The sequence below is a fragment of the Coregonus clupeaformis genome, chromosome 1, assembly GCF_020615455.1.
Source record: "Coregonus clupeaformis isolate EN_2021a chromosome 1, ASM2061545v1, whole genome shotgun sequence".
Classification (NCBI taxonomy): Eukaryota; Metazoa; Chordata; class Actinopteri; order Salmoniformes; family Salmonidae; genus Coregonus; species Coregonus clupeaformis.
In genome coordinates this window covers 86,269,591-86,289,346 of record NC_059192.1, presented here as the reverse complement: position 1 = coordinate 86,289,346, position 19,756 = coordinate 86,269,591, and the positions used below count along the sequence as shown (strand labels likewise).

The 19,756-nt window shown below is 46.7% G+C and overlaps 1 protein-coding gene across 5 annotated transcripts in view; it reads left to right on the top strand.

The window, feature by feature from the left end:
- Positions 1-19,756, top strand: part of LOC121575703 (RNA binding protein fox-1 homolog 3) — an 828,711-nt gene that overhangs the window by 114,269 nt on the left and 694,686 nt on the right. For all 5 annotated transcript variants that reach the window (XM_041889006.1, XM_041889022.2, XM_041889013.2 and 2 more), the window contains one exon: positions 1,673-1,783. The gene's annotated coding sequence lies outside the window, so the exon portion shown is untranslated. The remainder of the gene's footprint in view (positions 1-1,672; positions 1,784-19,756) is intronic.

Here is a 19,756-nt window from a genome sequence, read left to right as displayed (position 1 = left end):
AGTGCTCCTAATCTCAGCTTGTTACCTGTATAAAAGACACCTGTCCACAGAAGCAATCAATCAATCAGATTCCAAACTCTCCACCATGGCCAAGACCAAAGAGCTCTCCAAGGATGTCAGGGACAAGATTGTAGACCTACACAAGGCTGGAATGGGCTACAAGACCACCGCCAAGCAGCTTGGTGAGAAGGTGACAACAGTTGGTGTGATTATTCGCAAATGGAAGAAACACAAAAGAACTGTCAATCTCCCTCGGCCTGGGGCTCCATGCAAGATCTCACCTCGTGGAGTTGCAATGATCATGAGAACGGTGAGGAATCAGCCCAGAACTACACAGGAGGATCTTGTCAATGATCTCAAGGCAGCTGGGACCATAGTCACCAAGAAAACAATTGGTAACACACTACGCCGTGAAGGACTGAAATCCTGCAGAGCCCGCAAGGTCCCCCTGCTCAAGAAAGCACATATACAGGCCCGTCTGAAGTTTGCCAATGAACATCTGAATGATTCAGAGGAGAACTGGGTGAAAGTGTTGTGGTCAGATGAGACCAAAATCGAGCTCTTTGGCATCAACTCAACTCGCCGTGTTTGGAGGAGGAGGAATGCTGCCTATGACCCCAAGAACACCATCCCCACCGTCAAACATGGAGATGGAGACATTATGCTTTGGGGGTGTTTTTCTTCTAAGGGGACAGGACAACTTCACCGCATCAAAGGGACGATGGACGGGGCCATGTACCGTCAAATCTTAGGTGAGAACCTCCTTCCCTCAGCCAGGGCATTGAAAATGGGTCGTGGATGGGTATTCCAGCATGACAATGACCCAAAACACACGGCCAAGGCAACAAAGGAGTGGCTCAAGAAGAAGCACATTAAGGTCCTGGAGTGGCCTAATCCCATCGAAAATCTGTGGAGGGAGCTGAAGGTTCGAGTTGCCAAACATCAGGCTCGAAACCTTAATGACTTGGAGAAGATCTGCAAAGAAGAGTGGGACAAAATCCCTCCTGAGATGTGTGCAAACCTGGTGGCCAACTACAAGAAACGTCTGACCTCTGTGATTGCCAACAAGGGTTTTGCCACCAAGTACTAAGTCATGTTTTGCAGAGGGGTCAAATACTTATTTCCCTCATTAAAATGCAAATTAATTTATAACATTTTAACATGCATTTTTCTGGATTTTTTTGTTGTTATTCTGTCTCTCACTGTTCAAATAAACCTACCATTAAAATTATAGACGGATCATGTCTTTGTCAATGGGCAAATGTACAAAATCAGCAGGGGATCAAATACTTTTTTCCCTCACTGTATCTTATCTGTTTCTAACTACAGAAACGATTTCAGAGCAATCTGAGATGGTGGAATGACATTGAACGACTGTTTCTACTCTTTTTCTACTATTGAATTTCTCTGTTTCTCTTCTGCCCTCTGCCCACCCACCAGCACACCTTTACATTGACCCCATACTTCGGTGTGTGCGTGTGTGTGTGTGTATTTGTGTACCCACACGTATAGACAGACAGAGGTGATGATCATGAACTGATATCGACACAGCTCAACGATAAGGTCAGAACACACACAACCTATCCTTGTGGGAATTCACTAACCAACTCTCTCTCTCTCTCTCTCTCTCTCTCTCTCTCTCTCTCTCTCTCTCTCTCTCTCTCTCTCTCAGGCGTGAAGAAGAGAATAGATTCTGAGTGTGTGATAGAGAGCAAGGAGCATCAGACACCAGTGGACATCGTCTTTCCAGACCAAGGCCTTCTGAGATTGCAGAAACAACAAGGTAGGACTCACCTTCCTCACCTATACACACACACACAGACATACTACTTCTATCAACATCAATCAACAATCTTTCTCTATCTATCTATCTATCTATCTATCTATCTATCTATCTATCTATCTATCTATCTATCTATCTATCTATCTATCTATCTATCTATCTATCTATCTATCTATCTATCTATCTATCTATCTATCTATCTATCTATCTATCTATCTATCTATCTATCTATCTATCTATCTATCTATCTATCTATCTATCTATCTATCTATCTATCTATCTATCTATATATTATCTAATTTACACCCCAATACACATTACAGCTATTAATAGCTATCCAGACCCAGTTTTCACCTCCCTCAAATGTAACGTTAACACTGACACTGACACTGACTACCTATCCTATGAATGACAAACTTGCAGTTGTACGCATTACAACTATCAATTTCTATCGACAAGGTGTTTTTAGTACACAACCCTCACTCTATGTCTTTCAAACTTGCAGTTTCAAATTGACTGTTAAAAAGTGTACTATGAGCTCTGTGAACATTCTCTGTACAGAGCTATTATAATAGTTAGTAAATGTATTTAGTGAATAGTTTATATGTTTATAACAGTTTTGGATGTATGGAGTGACTAGTTGATAAATGTGTAATAGTTTGTGGATGTATGGAGTGAATAGTTTATATGTTTGTAATGGTTTGTGGATGTATGGAGTGAATAGTTTATATGTTTGTAATGGTTTGTGGATGTATGGAGTGAATAGTTTATATGTTTGTAATGGTTTGTGGATGTATGGAGTAAATTGTTTATATGTTTGTAATAGTTAGTGGATGTATGGAGTGAAAAGTTTAATAGATTATTGAGTCTCATTACCATTATCTCCATACAGACCAGAGGCTATTAATGTGGCTTGGGGGAAGAAATCCATATAAATGTAATTAATACACAGGCGTTCCCATACAATTATTACACCAGAGCGGGAGAAACCGGGAAACTGGGCCGGGGGCAACGGGGGTCCGTGGGACTGTTTATGCCTGGATGTGTGTGTGTGTGTGTGTGTGTGTGTGATGGACTTGGATTTCAAAATCTGGCAGAAATATGAATGCCAAAGCTTTGGGGAGCTTCTTGGAAGAATTTAAATACCTATCTCACTCCCACCCACCCACCCTTTCTCTCTCGCTCTCTACCTCCCACCCTCCCTCCCTCCCACCTTCCCCCTCCTCTCCTCCATCCACCCTTTCTCCCAAAGGAGTTTTCAAAAAATGGGCTGAATCGGTTACAATTGAGTGCTTTCTCTTTTTTACCTCACAAAAGTGATAGAATCTAGCATTAGCATTGAAGACTCTAGCTGGATATAGCCTGATGCTAGCAGGAAGCTACAGCAGCTAGTGTGGTTAGCTCAGGTCATCAGGGGATTGCTGGAGCTCCAGAGCTTGAGGGGGGTCTGAAAGGAAAAGTACCCAGGCCAGGTGCTGCTTTGTGTGGGTAGAGCAGGTAGCAGAGAGGCCCTCAGATCCAGGCCATAGGCACACTCAAGGAGACAGAGAGGGATAAACAAGTAGATAGATACTGCAGGGGTCCCTTAACAGGGACACTTTATTAATAAAATAAAATTTTCAATTTTTGAATTGAGTCACACACACTGACAAATGCGCACGTAAACACACACACTCAAACTGACACACGCGTGCGCACACACACACATACACACACACACACACACACACACTCTATACCCAGTCCCAGCTTGAGGGCCAGAGAGAAATCAAGAGCAAAAACTCCCAAGGGCAGAACTGTATAAGGAAGGAAGAAGAGGGGTAGAGAAAGAAAGACAGAGCAAGGGAGGTAGAGAGAGAGAGAGAGAGAGAGAGAGAGAGAGAGAGAGAGAGAGAGAGAGAGAGAGAGAGAGAGAGAGAGAGAGAGAGAGAGAGAGAGAGAGAGAGAGAGAGAGAGAGAGAGAGAGAGAGAGAGAGAGAGAGAGAGAGGTTACATACAGTGAATTGGTAGGCTGTGACTGTACTAGGTTTAAGGCGACTAGTCATAGTTGAAAAATGTAATGTGAAACTTGACTGAAAAACTTGTACTCATCAAACACTCTCCAACACACAAGAAGACAGCAGTATAGAATATAACTAAAGGTTATACATTTTCATTCCAGTGGATTCACCTATCCTATCACTGCACTGCAATCCACTGTGGTGCATCCTAGCGTGCATCCAAAATTGCACCCTATTCCCTACATAGTGCACTTCCTGGTCAAAGGTATTGCACTATATAGGGAATAGGGTGCCATTTTGGACAGAACCCAAGTCATCCTATCAATATTGGTCGCTTTTAGTCTGCTTTTCTAATGAGATTCCCTGTGCGTTTTATGATGTATTTTATATGATATAGTGGATTGTTCTCGGTGTGCATTCACAGGGAGTACCATGCCTCTCTCATGTCTGATAACTGCTGTTGATCAATAGCAATATAGCATCGGTGTGTGTGTGTATGTGTGTGTTGATAGCGAGCGGGGAGGGAAACAACACAGTGAGTGTAGAACCTCTCCACACGAAGCAGATTGAATTTCAGTGTGAAATGGCCCTCGCCACCACCTACCCATAATCCTTCACACCTTTTATTATATTTTCTATTCTGTCCTCCATCTGGGTTTTACACTTCATCATAGCACCCTCCATCCTACATATACTACCCCCTCCTACAGACACATACACAAGCGCACTCACACACACTCACACACACACACCCATACACACCCATACACACACACACACACACACAAACACACACACAGACACACACACACCCATACACACCCCTACACACATATACACACAGAAACACACACAAACACACACACAGACCCATACATACACACAGACACACAGACACACACACAAACGCATATTGCTCCCCTGTTCCCCCCTCCACCATCTCCCCTTTATGCGGATGACAGTAGTATTTCAAAGCGTAAACATGTCCTCCCATGTGTGTCGTGTCCTGGCCAATTGTGGCCTGGCGGTGGTGTTTGTGTGTGTGTGTGTGTGTGCTTGCGTGTGTGTGTGTGTGTGTGTGTGTGTGTGTGTGTGTGCGTGCGCGTGTGTGTGTGAGGTAAGAAGCAACACCAAGCAAACCGGATGGACATCATGAAAATGATCAGAGAGGTTGAGGGTAGAGGAAGTTCAGGAGTAAAAACAAACAAAATATAATTATTGTAAAACTGACTGTGTCCATAAAATGTATATAGTATGTATAAGCTGGAAGTAGAGGCCTAAGCATTGTTGTTCACTAGTTTACTCCAATTAGGGAAGGGGTGGTGGGGTTGGAAAGTAATAAAGGGAAATATATTTTTTTAAAGGAAATGAAGCAACACCAATGAGAAAATAAAAAAGAAGGGTCCCAAATAGCACCCTATTCCCTACATTCCCTACAGGTCGTGGTCAAAAGTAGTGCACTATATAGGGAATAGGATGCCATTTCGGACGCAGGCACTGTCTGGCAGCCATCTTATATGGGTTCCTCAGAGGCAGGCCAATCCGATGGCCGATTGATTTTAATTGCTGGGTGTGAGATTGAAAGTGACTAAAGAGGGGAGAAAAAATAACAATCAAATTGCAAATGGGGCAAGGAAAGGAAAAGTGGTGAAACTCTTGACTGTTGATGTAGTAACTTTAGTCTGTTTGTTTGCATGATAAGCTTTGTGTGTGTGGGGGTGGGGGTGGGGGGGGTGGGGGATTTAAGGAGACAGGGTATGAGGTGTGTATTCTGTGAACACGCTAGCCAGAGGACGACACACCACTGGCACTCTGTCATGGGGTTGTGACTCAGAGTGGTTGATGTGTGTGTGTGTGTGTGTGTGTGTGTGTGTGTGTGTGTGTGTGTGTGTGTGTGTGTGTGTGTGTGTGTGTGTGGACTTTTGCATTCACGTGCTTGTCGGAACTCTGACATTTCCAACTTGCTAACTGGTTGAATGCGGCAAGTGTACAACTACAACCAGTTAGCAAGTCGGACATTTCTGAGTTTCCTATCACGTGAATGCGGCATAAGATGTGCACTGTAAAAAAAGAATCTGTAATTTTTACAGTAAATTACTGGCAGCACAGTAGCCAGTAGGTTACTGTACATTTACAGTACAATACTGGCATCACAGAAGTCAGTAAATTACTGTACATTTACAGGACCTTTACTGAAAACACAAATTTACAGCATAATACTGTAACACCTTACTACAGCAACATGCTGTATTTCTAGAATTTACAGTGCATTACTGGAAGCACAGTGGTTAGTACACTGTTGCAGGGTTACATTGCGGGAAACTAGTGTCAACGATTGGCAGTATTTACTATACATGTATTTGATATACATATTTCAATAGTTTCAATAAGTATTCTGTAATTTGCATTTCACTGGCCTGACGTACAATTCATTTATTTTGTAACAGTTTCATTAGAATACATGCATTTTGTAATTTCTTATACAGTTGTAGTCGGAAGTTTACATACACCTTAACCAAATACATTGAAACTCAGTTTTTCACAATTCCTGACATTTAATCCTAGTAGAAATGCCCTGTTTTAGGTCAGTTAGCATCACCACTTTATTTTAAGAATGTGAAATGTCAGAATAATAGTAGAGAGAATTATTTATTTCAGCTTTATTTCTTTCACCACATTCCCAGTGGGTCAGAAGTTTACATACACTCAATTAGTATTTGGTAGCATTGCCTTTAAATTGTTTGACTTGGGACAAATGTTTCGGTTAGCCTCCCACAAGCTTCCCACAATAAGTTGGGTGAGTTTTGGCCCATTCCTCCTGACAGAGCTTGTGTAACTGAGTCAGGTTTGTAGGCCTCCTTGCTCGCACACGCTTTTTCAGTTCTGCCCACACATTTTCTATAGGATTGAGGTCAGGGCTTATTGATGGCCACTCCAATACCTTGACTTTGTTGCCTTAAGCCATTTTGCCACAACTTTGGAAGTATGCTTGAGGTCATTGTCCATTTGGAAGACCCATTTGCGACCAAGCTTTAACTTCCTGACTGATGTCTTGAGATGTTGCTTCAATATATTCACATCATTTTCCTTCCTCATGATGCCATCTATTTTATGAAGTGCACCAGTCCCTCCTGCAGCAAAGCACCCCCACGGCATGATGCTGCCACACCCGTGCTTCACGGTTGGGATGGTGTTCTTCGGCTTGCAAGCGTCTCCCTTTTTCCTCCAAACATAACTATGGTCATTATGGCCAAACAGTTCTATGTTTGTTTCATCAGACCAGAGGACATTTCTCCAAAAAGTACGATGTTTGTCTCCATATGCAGTTGCAAACTGTAGTCTGGCTTTTTTATGGTGGTTTTGGAGCAGTGGCATTCAGGTTATGTCGATATAGGACTCGTTTTACTGTGGCTATAGATAATTTTGTACCTGTTTCCTCCAGCATCTTCACAAGGTCCTTTGCTGTTGTTCTGGATTGATTTGCACTTTTCACACCAAATTACGTTCATCTCTAGGAGACAGAACGCGTCTCATTCCTGAGCGGTATGACGGCTGCGTGGTCCCATTGTGTTTATACTTGCGTACTATTGTTTGTACAGATGAACGTGGTACCTTCAGGCATTTGGAAATTGCTCCCAAGGATGAACCACACTTGTGGAGGTCTACAATTTCTATTTCTGAGGTCTTGGCTGATTTCTTTTGATTTTCCCATGATGTCAAGCAAAGAGGCACTGCGTTTGAAGGTAGGCTTTGTAATACATCCACAGGTACACCTCCAATTGACTCAAATGATGTCAATTAGCCTATCAGAAGCTTCTAAAGCCATGACATCATTTTCAGCCGATGAAAAACATCCCCACAGCATGATGCTGCCACCACCATGCTTCACAGCGTTTTCCTTAACGGCCAAAAAGCTCAATTTTAGTCTCATCTGACCAGAGTACCATCTTCCATATGTTTGGGGAGTCTCCCACATGCCTTTTGGCGAACACCAAACATATTTTGCTAATATTTTTCTTTAAGCAATGGCTTCTTTCTGGCCACTCTTCCGTAAAGCCCAGCTCTGTGGCGTGTATGGCTCTGTGGCGTGTATGGCTTGAAGTGGTCCTATGGACAGATACTCCAATCTCCGCTGTGGAGTTTGCAGCTCCTTCAGGGTTATCTTTGGTCTCTTTGTTGCCTCTCTGATTAAGGGCTGCTCTCTCTTGGCAGGTTTGTTGTGGTGCCATATTCTTTCCATTTTTTAATAATGGTACTCCGTGGGATGTTCAAAGTTTCAGATATTTTTTTATAACCCAACCCTGATCTGTACTTCTCCACAACTTTGTTCCTGACCTGTTTGGAGAGCTCCTTGGTCTTCATGGTGCCACTTGCTTGGTGGTGCCCCTTGCTTATTGGTGTTGCAGACTCTGGGGCCTTTCAGAACAGGTGTATATATACTGAGATCATGTGACACTTAGATTGCACAGAGGTGGACTATATTTAACTAATTATGTGAGGTCTGTAATTTTTATCATCGGTACACTTCAACTGTGAGAGACGGAATCTAAAACAACAATCCAGTAAATCACATTGTATGATTTTTAAGTAATTAATTTGCATTTTATTGCATGACATAAGTATTTGATACATCAGAAAAGCAGAACTTAATATTTGGTACAGAAACCTTTGTTTGCAATTACAGAGATCATACGTTTCCTGTAGGTCTTGACCAGGTTTGCACACACTGCAGCAGGGATTTTGGCCCACTCCTCCATACAGACCTTCTCCAGATCCTTCAGGTTTCTGGGCTGTCGCTGGGCAATATGGACTTTCAGCTCCCTCCAAAGATTTTCTATTGGGTTCAGGTCTGGAGACTGGCTAGGCCACTCCAGGACCTTGAGATGCTTCTTACGGAGCCACTCCTTAGTTGCCCTGGCTGTGTGTTTCGGGTCGTTGTCTTGCTGGAAGACCCAGCCACGACCCATCTTCAATGCTCTTACTGAGGGAAGGAGGTTGTTGGCCAAGATCTCGCGATACATGGCCCCATCCATCCTCCCCTCAATACGGTGCAGTCGTCCTGTCCCTTTGCAGAAAAGCATCCCCAAAGAATGATGTTTCCACCTCCATGCTTCACGGTTGGGATGGTGTTCTTGGGGTTGTACTCATCCTTCTTCTTCCTCCAAACACGGCGAGGGGAGTTTAGACCAAAAAGCTCAATTTTTGTCTCATCAGACCACATGACCTTCTCCCATTCCTCCTCTGGATCATCCAGATGGTCATTGGCAAACTTCAGACGGGCCTGGACATGCGCTGGCTTGAGCAGGGGGACCTTGCATGCACTGCATGATTTTAATCCATGACGGCGTAGTGTGTTACTAATGGTTTTCTTTGAGACTGTGGTCCCAGCTGTCTTCAGGTCATTGACCAGGTCCTGCCGTGTAGTTCTGGGCTGATCTCTCACCTTCCTCATGATCATTGATGCCCCACGAGGTAAGATCTTGCATGGAGCCCCAGACCGAGGGTGATTGACCGTCATCTTGAACTTCTTCCATTTTCTAATAATTGCGCCAACAGTTGTTGCCTTCTCACCAAGCTGCTTGCCTATTGTCCTGTAGCCCATCCCAGCCTTGTGCAGGTCTACAATTTTATCCCTGATGTCCTTACACAGCTCTCTGGTCTTGGCCATTGTGGGGAGGTTGGAGTCTGTTTGATTGAGTGTGTGGACAGGTGTCTTTTATACAGGTAACGAGTTCAAACAGGTGCAGTTAATACAGGTAATGAGTGGAGAACAGGAGGGCTTCTTAAAGAAAAACTAACAGGTCTGTGAGAGCCGGAATTCTTACTGGTTGGTAGGTGATCAAATACTTATGTCATGCAATAAAATGCAAATTAATTACTTAAAAATCATACAATGTGATTTTCTGGATTTTTGTTTTAGATTCCGTCTCTCACAGTTGAAGTGTACCTATGATAACAATTACAGACCTCTACATGCTTTGTAAGTAGGAAAACCTGCAAAATCGGCAGTGTATCAAATACTTGTTCTCCCCACTGTATACTAAATAATATACATGTGAAATTTGTTTTGATTTAGAATGGACCATTATCATGCACCTGTATCAAAACAGGGGCAGCGGAACGAATACATGTCATCTATGCACTTAAATAGCAAATGGAGGACGCTTTTCCCGTGGTTCATTTTCATGCCAGCCAGGTAGGCTATACTCCTGTTGTAAATATAAGCTTGTGCTTAATATTAGGACAGTTGAGAAATAAATATAGCAGCCCTAGCCTATAGAAAGCTGATGGGATCCTCCTCTTTTTAGTAGAGGCCATCACTCTGTTTTCTCGCGCAATTGCATAGCCTATTGAAATGTTGTGCAACATGAGCTCATGGGCTCTCAGTAAGTGTTTGATTAGATTTTTTAAATACATTTGCATTGATGTCAGAATGATTAGAGGGACAATAGATTGCTGAGTACTAGGCAGTTAGCAAGTTTGGTAGGCTACTAATGACCAGCAGCAGCATCAGAGCTTGGAGAAGCCTAATTATCGTGACTAAACCTGGTGTGGCGGTAATACGGTCACCGCAACAGCCCTAATCACGGGCAACTTTTAGCAAAGTGCAGAAATGAATTCTTGCCAATATGTGGCCGATCTCTGTCTTGGCTACAGACTTGGTGGTGAAGCAGGAAATTCAAGTTTCGGGTTGTGAGTTCAAATCCTAGGTGTGGTTGCGTCCCAAGTGTGCTAACCAATGTTGAGGTCAATTCCTTTTAAGTTCCAAGGTGATTCCAATTCCTAATTTTCCAGTATTTAAAATAATTGGAACTAGAATAGGAATTTAGTGAAGTGTTCCATAAACACATGGTTTCACATGATTTCACATGCAAAACGTGGAAATGTCACATGTGAAATCAATGTGATTTTCCACCTGAACTCATGTGGTTTTTCCATAAGGGGTAAGATAGGAGAGAGAGAAAGTGAATGAAGGAGGGAATTGTGCTAGGAAAAGGTAGCTTAGAGAGGGATCAGTATTAGAACAAGCCACAGCATGGGCAAATGTTGCATAATCCAGATGTGGATAGCTCTTACAGACTTACCCAGAAAGACTCACAGTTGTAATCACTGCCAAATGTGCTTCTACAAAGTATTGACTCAGGGGTGTGAATACTTATATAAATGAGATATTTCTGTATTTAATTTACAATAAATGTGCAAAAATGTCAAAAAACATGTTTTCACTCTGTCATTATGGGTTATTGTGTGTACATTGGTGAGAAAATTGTTTTTATTTAATCCATATTGAATTCAGGCTGTAACACAGCAACATGTGGAATAAGACAAGGGGTATGAATACTTTCTGAAGGCACTCTAAGTACTACAGAGACAGATATAATTACTACAGAGATATAGTTTGAATGTGTATGTATTATGGATATCCATTAGGGGGTCCAGCAGTTATATACAATTAAAGACATTACATTACATTTCACAACAGATTTCACAACGCTGGGGTCCAGCAAAATTAAGGCAGTTATATACAATTAAAGACATTACATTACATTTCACAACAGATTTCAAAACACATTAAGTGTGTGCCCTCAGGCCACTACTCTACTACCACATGTCTACAACACAAAATCCATGTGTATGTGTGTGTATAGTGCGTATGCTATCATGTGTGTGTGTATGCGTATATGTCTCTTCACAGTCCCCGCTGTTCCATAAGGTGTATTTTTATATATGATTTTACTGCTTGCATCAGTTACTTGATGTGGAATAGAGTTCCATGTCAACATGGCTTTATGTATGTCACGGTTCAGACAGACGACAAGAGGACCACAATTGCGTCACACCAGAAAGTTTATTAAAACTTAAGGGAAAAGGGAAGTAGGGAGTGAGTGAAGGCTCCAGGGGTTATCCCGTCCAATGTGCTGGGTCTGTGCCCCCCCCCAGTGGCAGCGGTGCGTCCGATGACGCCGGTGGTTGGTGGTCCAGAAGTCCTGGGGGGGGAGGAAACACAGACACAACGGGGCGGATGAAACAAGGCAGAAGTACAGTTCAAGGGAAATCCAAATACGTTGTAGCAAGGCAGAAGGCTGGTCAGAGTTACCGGGGTCGAAGAGTAGTCAGGAGTCGTAATGGCAGAAAGCAGGTCTGGTTTTCCTGGGGCAGAAGAGTATCCAAGAATCAGGCAGGTCCGGGGTCACAAAACAAGGGTGAGCCAGAAGCGCGAGCACACAGGTTCCGGGTGTGAGCTTTGCAGACGATCTGACAAAGGAGAGCTGAGAGACGGGACTTTAAATACTGGGAGAGGTTAGTGGGTAATGCAGCGCAGCTGGCAGAGTAATTAGAGCCGAGCAGAGCAGGGACAGGTGGAGCTCGTTAGGCTGAGTAGAGAGAGAGAGATGAGCAGAGTGGAAGATAGTGGAAACACATTAAGGTGGTAACCCGGTGGAGTGAGAGGGCTCATGACAGAACCCCCCCAAGGGACGGCCCCAGAAGTCCCAAGAGCAACACCACGCCGGGCGGGAGGAGGGGAGCCGGAGGAGGGCTAGAACTCCTCCGAACGGTCCGAGCGAACGCCCTCATCCTCGGAGGAAGCCGGAGGGCCGTGGTCGGGAGATGGGACAGGTCCCGAGACAGGATCAGGCACAGGACAGGAAGCCGAGCGGGCAGGACGGTTAGGGATCCCTCTGGGGCGGCCCCTACGGATTGCAGGTTGATCAGGATGCCGTTGGTGGAAGGCGGTGATGAGAGTCCTATCCACAATCCGACTAGCTGGCACCCAGGTCCTTTCCTCAGGTCCATAGCCCTCCCAGTCAATGAGGTACTGGAGACCCCTACCCCTCCGTCTGGACCGAAGCAGGCGGCGGACGGTGTAAACCAGACCACCATCGACGAGCCGTGGAGGAGGAGGACAAGGCGCAGCAGGGACCAGCGGACTCTCATGAATGGGCTTAATCTTAGACACATGGAAAGTGGGGTGCACCCTCATGGAATTAGGCAGTTGGAGCCGGACAGCAGTTGGGCTAATCACTCTTATGATAGGGAATGGGCCAATGAACCGAGGTGCCAACTTCTGCGACTCCACCCTGAGTGGCAGGTTCCTTGACGACAACCACACCCTTTGACCAACATGGTAGGTGGGAGCAGGGATTCTCCGACGGTTGGCCCCGGTAGTGTAGCTGGCAACGGATCTGAGAAGTGTGGCTCGGGCCTGTGACCAGGTGCGGCGACATCGACGGGCAAACGCAAGTGCAGATGGGCAAGTAACCTCCCCTTCCTGACTGGCAAATAGAGGAGGCTGGTATCCATAAACACATTGGAAAGGGGACATACCGATGGCAGAGCAGGTCAGAGAATTGTGTGCGTACTCCACCCATGTCAATTGCTGCGACCAGGAGTGGGGGTTGCGTGAAGTCATGCATCGCAGTGCCTTCTCGAGCTCCTGATTTGCCCGCTCTGACTGCCCATTGGATTGGGGATGGAATCCGGAAGTCAGACTGACTGTGGCTCCCAGCAGGTGACAGAACTCCTTCCAAAAAGCGGAGGAGAATTGTGGACCACGGTCAGAAACTACATCCTTTGGCAGTCCGTGGATCCGGAAGACGTGTTCCAGGACCACCTGGGCGGTCTCCTTGGCGGTTGGGAGCTTGGGGAGGGGAATGAAGTGTGCCATCTTGCTGAATCGGTCAACTATGGTGAGAATGACGGTCTTGCCCCTTGAAGGGGGGCAGCCCCGTGACAAAGTCAAGGGCGATGTGAGACCAGGGACGTCTGGGCACAGGCAGGGGCTGCAGCAATCCGGCTGGGGGCTGGCAGGACGACTTGTGTTGGTTGCAGATGGGGCAGGCTTGGACGAATTCCCGTACATCCTTTCTCAGAGCGGGCCACCAGAACCTCTGGGCGAGCAGGTTGTAAGTGCGGGTGGAGCCAGGGTGACAAGCTAGGCGGGAGTCATGTCCCCACTGAACGACCTGGGACCTTAGGTTTTCGGGGACAAAAGGCGGTCAGCTGGGCAAGTGCTGGGACCGGGCTGGTTACGGAGAGCTTCCAGCACCTGTTCCTCAACAGCCCAGGTCAGAGCTGCTACGATGCAGGGACTTGGCAGAATCGACACAGGATCCTTGGAGGGGTTGTCATCCTTCTGGAATTGACGGGAGAGGGCGTCTGGCTTGGTGTTGCGTGATCCAGGCCGGTATGACAGAGTGAAATTAAACCTGGTGAAGAACAGGGCCCAGCGGGACTGCCTGGAGTTCAACCGTTTGGCCGTGCGGATGTACTCCAAGTTCTTATGATCGGTCCAAACGAGAAATGGAATGGTGGACCCCTCCAGCCAGTGACGCCACTCCTCCAAGGCAAGCTTCACAGCCAGCAGCTCTCGGTTCCCTATGTCGTAATTGCACTCAGAGGGGGGACAACCGACGTGAGAAAAAGGCACAGGGATGGAGCTTCCTATCCTCCGCAGCCCACTGAGAAATCACAGCACCAACTCCCACATCCGAGGCGTCCACCTCCACAATGAATTGCCGGTCCACGTCAGGCATCTGGAGGATGGGAGCGGAGGTGAACCTTACCTTGAGGGTACTGAAGGCCTTGTCGGCTGCTGGGGTCCAGGTGAAGGGTTGCTTGGTGCTGGTTAGAGCAGTGAGAGGGGCAGCAACGGTACTGTAGTTCCGGATAAACTTTCTATAGAAGTTAGCAAACCCCAGAAACTGTTGCAGCTTCTTTCTGTTCTCCGGAACTGGCCATGACGTGACTGCTGATACTTTGGCAGGATCCATTTGGATACTTCCCTCTGCCACTATGTACCCCAGGAAGGCCACTGTCTTGACGTGAAACTCACACTTCTCTGCCTTGGCGTGAGGGAATTCTCCAGAAGACGATGAAGGACTTGCTGGACATGGCGGGTGTGTTCAGACAGGTTTCTGGAGTAGATTAAGATGTCATCCAGGTAAACGAAGACAAACTTGTTTAACATGTCCCGCAGTACATCATTCACTAGAGCCTGGAACACAGCAGGAGCATTGGTGAGGCCAAAAGGCATAACCAGATACTCGTAGTGGCCTGTTGGTGTATTGAATGCGGTCTTCCATTCATCTCCCTCCCGGATCCGCACTAGGTGGTAAGCGTTTCTGAGATCCAACTTGGTAAAAACAGTGGCTCCCTGGAGCAACTCAAAAGCAGAGGTGAGCAGAGGGAGAGGGTAACGGTTTTTCACTGTGATGTCGTTGAGTCCCCTGTAGTCGATGCAGGGGCGAAGAGATCCGTCCCTCTTCCCCACAAAGAAGAAGCCAGCACCAGCCGGAGATGAAGATGAACGGATCAATCCTGTGGACAGAGAGTCATTGATGTAGTCCTCCATGGACCTTCTTTCAGGAGCAGACAACGAATAAAGACGGCCCCTAGGAGGGGCTGTTCCAGGGAGGAGGTCGATGGCACAGTCGTACGGTCGGTGAGGGGGGCAGAGATGTGGCTCTTGCTTTGTTAAACACTTCTCTGAGACCATGGTAGCATTCTGGGACATGGGAGAGGTCAGGGGCGGAGTTAGTAGGTACTGGCCGAGGGGGTAGTGCGGCAGCAAGCAGGCAGGTTCGGTGGCAGTCCTCTCCCCACTCCCTGATCACCCCGGTCACCCAGTCGAGCTGAGGGTTGTGCCGGGCGGAGCCATGGGTAACCCAGGATGAGGGGTTGGCCTGGAGAGGGGAGCAGGTGAAACTGGATAGTTTCTTGATGGTTTCCGGACAGACCCATCAAGACCGGGGCCGTGACATGAGTGACCGATCCGAGTAAGTGTCCGTCCAGTGCCCGGGCAGGAATAGGAGGTGTCAAACGGAGGTTCTCCAGTCCCAGTTGGCGTGCCAGCTTGATGTCCATTATGTTGGCTTCGGCGCCAGAATCCACCAGAGCAGCCAGGGTGTGAGTAGAGTCAGAGAGGCGGAGGTGAACTTGCAGCAAGGGTTTGCGGTCGGAGGACTGGATGGTCATTGAGCTCAACCGGACTCCCCTATGCCCGGTGAGCTTCGGCTTTTAAAGGGCAGGTTACCACACGATGTCCATCACCTCCACAATAGAGGCAGAGGTTTGAGGTGAAGCGGCGCTGGCGCTCTGCAGGAGTGAGAGAGGCTCGCCCAATCTCCATAGGCTCAGACTGATCAAGCTGACTTGGGTGAGTGGCAGTAGCTGACAGGAGCCCAGTCGGATCTCTCCGAATGCCGGTAGTTGGTGGACCTTGGCGCCCCCCTCTCACGACGACGGGTCTGTATCCTTCTGTCGATCCGGACAGTCAGTGCGATGGCTTCATCAAGAGTGGAAGGCAGTTCATGGGAGACCAACTCGTCCTTGATATAGTCAGCCAAGCTATGGAAGAACGCGTCCACCAACGATGGTGTGTTCCAAGAACTTCGTCTTGCCAGGGTTCGGAAGTCGATGGAATGGTCTGCGACTGTACGTCTGCCTTGTCGAATACTGAACAGTTCACGAGACGCCTCTGCGGTTGGTGAATCCAGGTCAAACACCTTCAGCATCTCCTCAGCAAACAGGTCGAAGGTTGCACATGCGGGGGTTTGACGTTCGAACTCTGCTGTTCCCCAGAGTCGAGCTCGGCCCGTCAGGTGAGTGATGGCATACCCGACCCTAGCCCCCTCCGTGGCGAAGGTCCTTGGCTGCAAGGAGAACTGAAGTCGGCAGCTAGTCAGGAATGGCCGGACCTGGGTAGAATCGCCGTTGAACCGCTCGGGGTTTCCAATCTTGGGTTCCGGGGCAGCGGCTGAAATGACCGGGGCAGGTGACTCGGAGGCAGGGCTGGTGGGCAGACTGGCTGGGGTAAGGTTGGTGAGGAGTTGGATGATCCTGGCGAGTTGTTGTTGCTGCTGCTGGGACTGCTGCTGGTGCTGCTGGAACTGCTGATGCTGTTGGTGGCCGACCTGAAGCAGAGAGGTGATGTCGCCGCTCATGCGGCCTAGCTCTCTCTCAGTGTGTTCCAGGCGTAGCATGGCGGTGGGTTGCTCAGGTTCTTCGGTTTCCATGTCGGGGGAAGTGTGCGCTGAGTCCATGATGGTCAGATCGTACTGTCACGGTTCAGACAGACGACAAGAGGACCACAATTGCGTCACACCAGAAAGTTTATTAAAACTTAAGGGAAAAGGGAAGTAGGGAGTGAGTGAAGGCTCCAGGGGTTATCCCGTCCAATGTGCTGGGTCTGTGCCCCCCCCCAGTGGCAGCGGTGCGTCCGATGACGCCGGTGGTTGGTGGTCCAGAAGTCCTGGGGGGGAGGAAACACAGACACAACGGGGCGGATGAAACAAGGCAGAAGTACAGTTCAAGGGAAATCCAAATACGTTGTAGCAAGGCAGAAGGCTGGTCAGAGTTACCGGGGTCGAAGAGTAGTCAGGAGTCGTAATGGCAGAAAGCAGGTCTGGTTTTCCTGGGGCAGAAGAGTATCCAAGAATCAGGCAGGTCCGGGGTCACAAAACAAGGGTGAGCCAGAAGCGCGAGCACACAGGTTCCGGGTGTGAGCTTTGCAGACGATCTGACAAAGGAGAGCTGAGAGACGGGACTTTAAATACTGGGAGAGGTTAGTGGGTAATGCAGCGCAGCTGGCAGAGTAATTAGAGCCGAGCAGAGCAGGGACAGGTGGAGCTCGTTAGGCTGAGTAGAGAGAGAGAGATGAGCAGAGTGGAAGATAGTGGAAACACATTAAGGTGGTAACCCGGTGGAGTGAGAGGGCTCATGACAATGTAGTACTGTGCACCTCCCATATTCTGTTCTGGACTTGGGGACTGTGAAGAGACCTCTGGTGGCATGTCTTGTGGACTATGCATGGGTGTCTGAGCTGTGTGCTAGTAGTTTAAACAGACAGCTCGGTGCATTCAACATGTCAATACTTCTTACAAATACAAGTAGTGATGAAGTCACTACTTTATTATTAGTAATGTTAGCTCTCTGTGTACATTTAAGGGCCAGCTGTGCTGCCCTGTTCTTGGCCTATTGTTATTTTCCTCAGTCCCTCACCACACGACTGGACAGTAGTTCAGATGTGACAAAACTAGGGCCTGTGGGACCTGCCTTGTTCATATGGACAGACCTCTCCCCATCTTAGCTACTGTTGTATTTAATATGTTTTGACTATGATAGATTACAATCCAGGGTTACTCCAAGCAGTTTAGTCTCCTCAACTTGCTAAATTTCCACATTATTCATAGCAAGATTTAGTTGAGGTTTAGGGTTTAGTGAATGATTTGTCCCAAATGCAATGCTTTTAGTTTTTGAAATATTTCTGACTAACTTATTTCTTGCCACCCATTCTGAAACTGACTGCAGCTCTTTGTTAAAGGAACTTTCAAAATACAGAAATCTGGCCCGTATTATTAATTTTGCATTATAAGATTATAAGCTGTTTGAGCCAGTAAATGGTGCTTTACTATTCTTGGGTAGCGGAATGACTTTTGCTTCCCTCCAGGCCTGAGGGCACACACTTTCCTGTAGGCTTAGATTGAAGATATGGCAAATAGGAGTGGCAATATCTTCCGCTATCATCCTCATTAATTTTCCATCCAGGTTGTCAGACCCAGGTGGCTTGTCATTGTTGACAGACAACAATAATGTTTTCACATATTCTACACTCACTTTACGGAATTCAAAATACAATGCTTATCTTTCATAATTTAGACAGTTATACATTGATGGGGGGGTCTGCATGCACCACAGGTGCACACACACACACACACACACACACACACACACACACACACACAAGCAGATATATGCTAACTATCAGGCATTTGCTGACACACACACCTAGACACACAATTCCTTACTATGGCGACTCACACACTATCACCTTCATGCACACAGACAGGTGACAGAGTCAGCAGTACATCTGCCAACCCAACAGACTGGATGTGCAAGCATGTGTGTGTGTGTGTGTGTGTGTGTGTCACCGTCTGTGTGTGTGTTGAAGGTGATTGTCTGGGAGTCAGTACCACAGGGAATCTGGCATGCCTCTCTGCCTCATGTTCTTAAACCAGGACTGGCGTCTGCTAGTCTCTCAGTCATATATATGTGTGGGTGTGTGTGTTGGCGTGTGTGTGTGTGTATTTGTCAACCATTTTGATAAAAACGAATAAAAAGCGGAGCCTTCCACTCGTGTTTCCAAACAGCCCTCACCCAAACGTCATTAGTAATACCTGACTCCACAACATTTGGTGCTTGTGCAATAGCTTGTGAACATATTAAACATCTAATTGGACCTACAGGCTTTGAAGGCAAATGTTTTAATTTGCTATCCTCCCCAATCTCTATTTACAACATTCCCTCTAAAAATGACCCTGAAACTAATATTTGTATATTTGAATATATAGATTATGCAAAGGTTGATTAGAGAGTTGGGAAAATGTGTATGATCATCGGGAGATAATGTTGAATGTTAATTTGTATTTGTGTGTGGTTGTGTGTCTGTGTAGCATTTGAGGAGAGACAAATCTACCCATGCAGTTTGTGATATTGTATCGAGAGAGTGTGACTTGTTCCTTCAGATAATATTAATTCAACAACAACCCTGACTCAAGGTGTGTCCCACAAATACACCATAGTCCCTATATAGTGCACTACTTTTGACCAGAACCCATAGGGACTATATATGTAATTGGGCACCATTTGAGATGTAACCAAGGTCTGATCTTTGACTGAGGTTAGATAAACTGAGTTGATGAATGAGAGAAGAGTGAGAGAAGAGTGAGAGAGAGAGAGAGTGAGAGAGAGAGTGAGAGAGAGAGAGAGAGAGAGAGAGAGAGAGAGAGAGAGAGAGAGAGAGAGAGAGAGAGAGAGAGAGAGAGAGAGAGAGAGAGAGAGAGAGAGAGAGAGAGAGGAATTGTAAGGGCTGAGGAGGTGTCGTGGAGGGAGGGGAGGGGAGGGAAGGGAGGAGAAGGGAAGTGGAGGGAGAGGAGAAGACAGGATGAAGGTGAAGTTAAGGCAAGGAGACAGA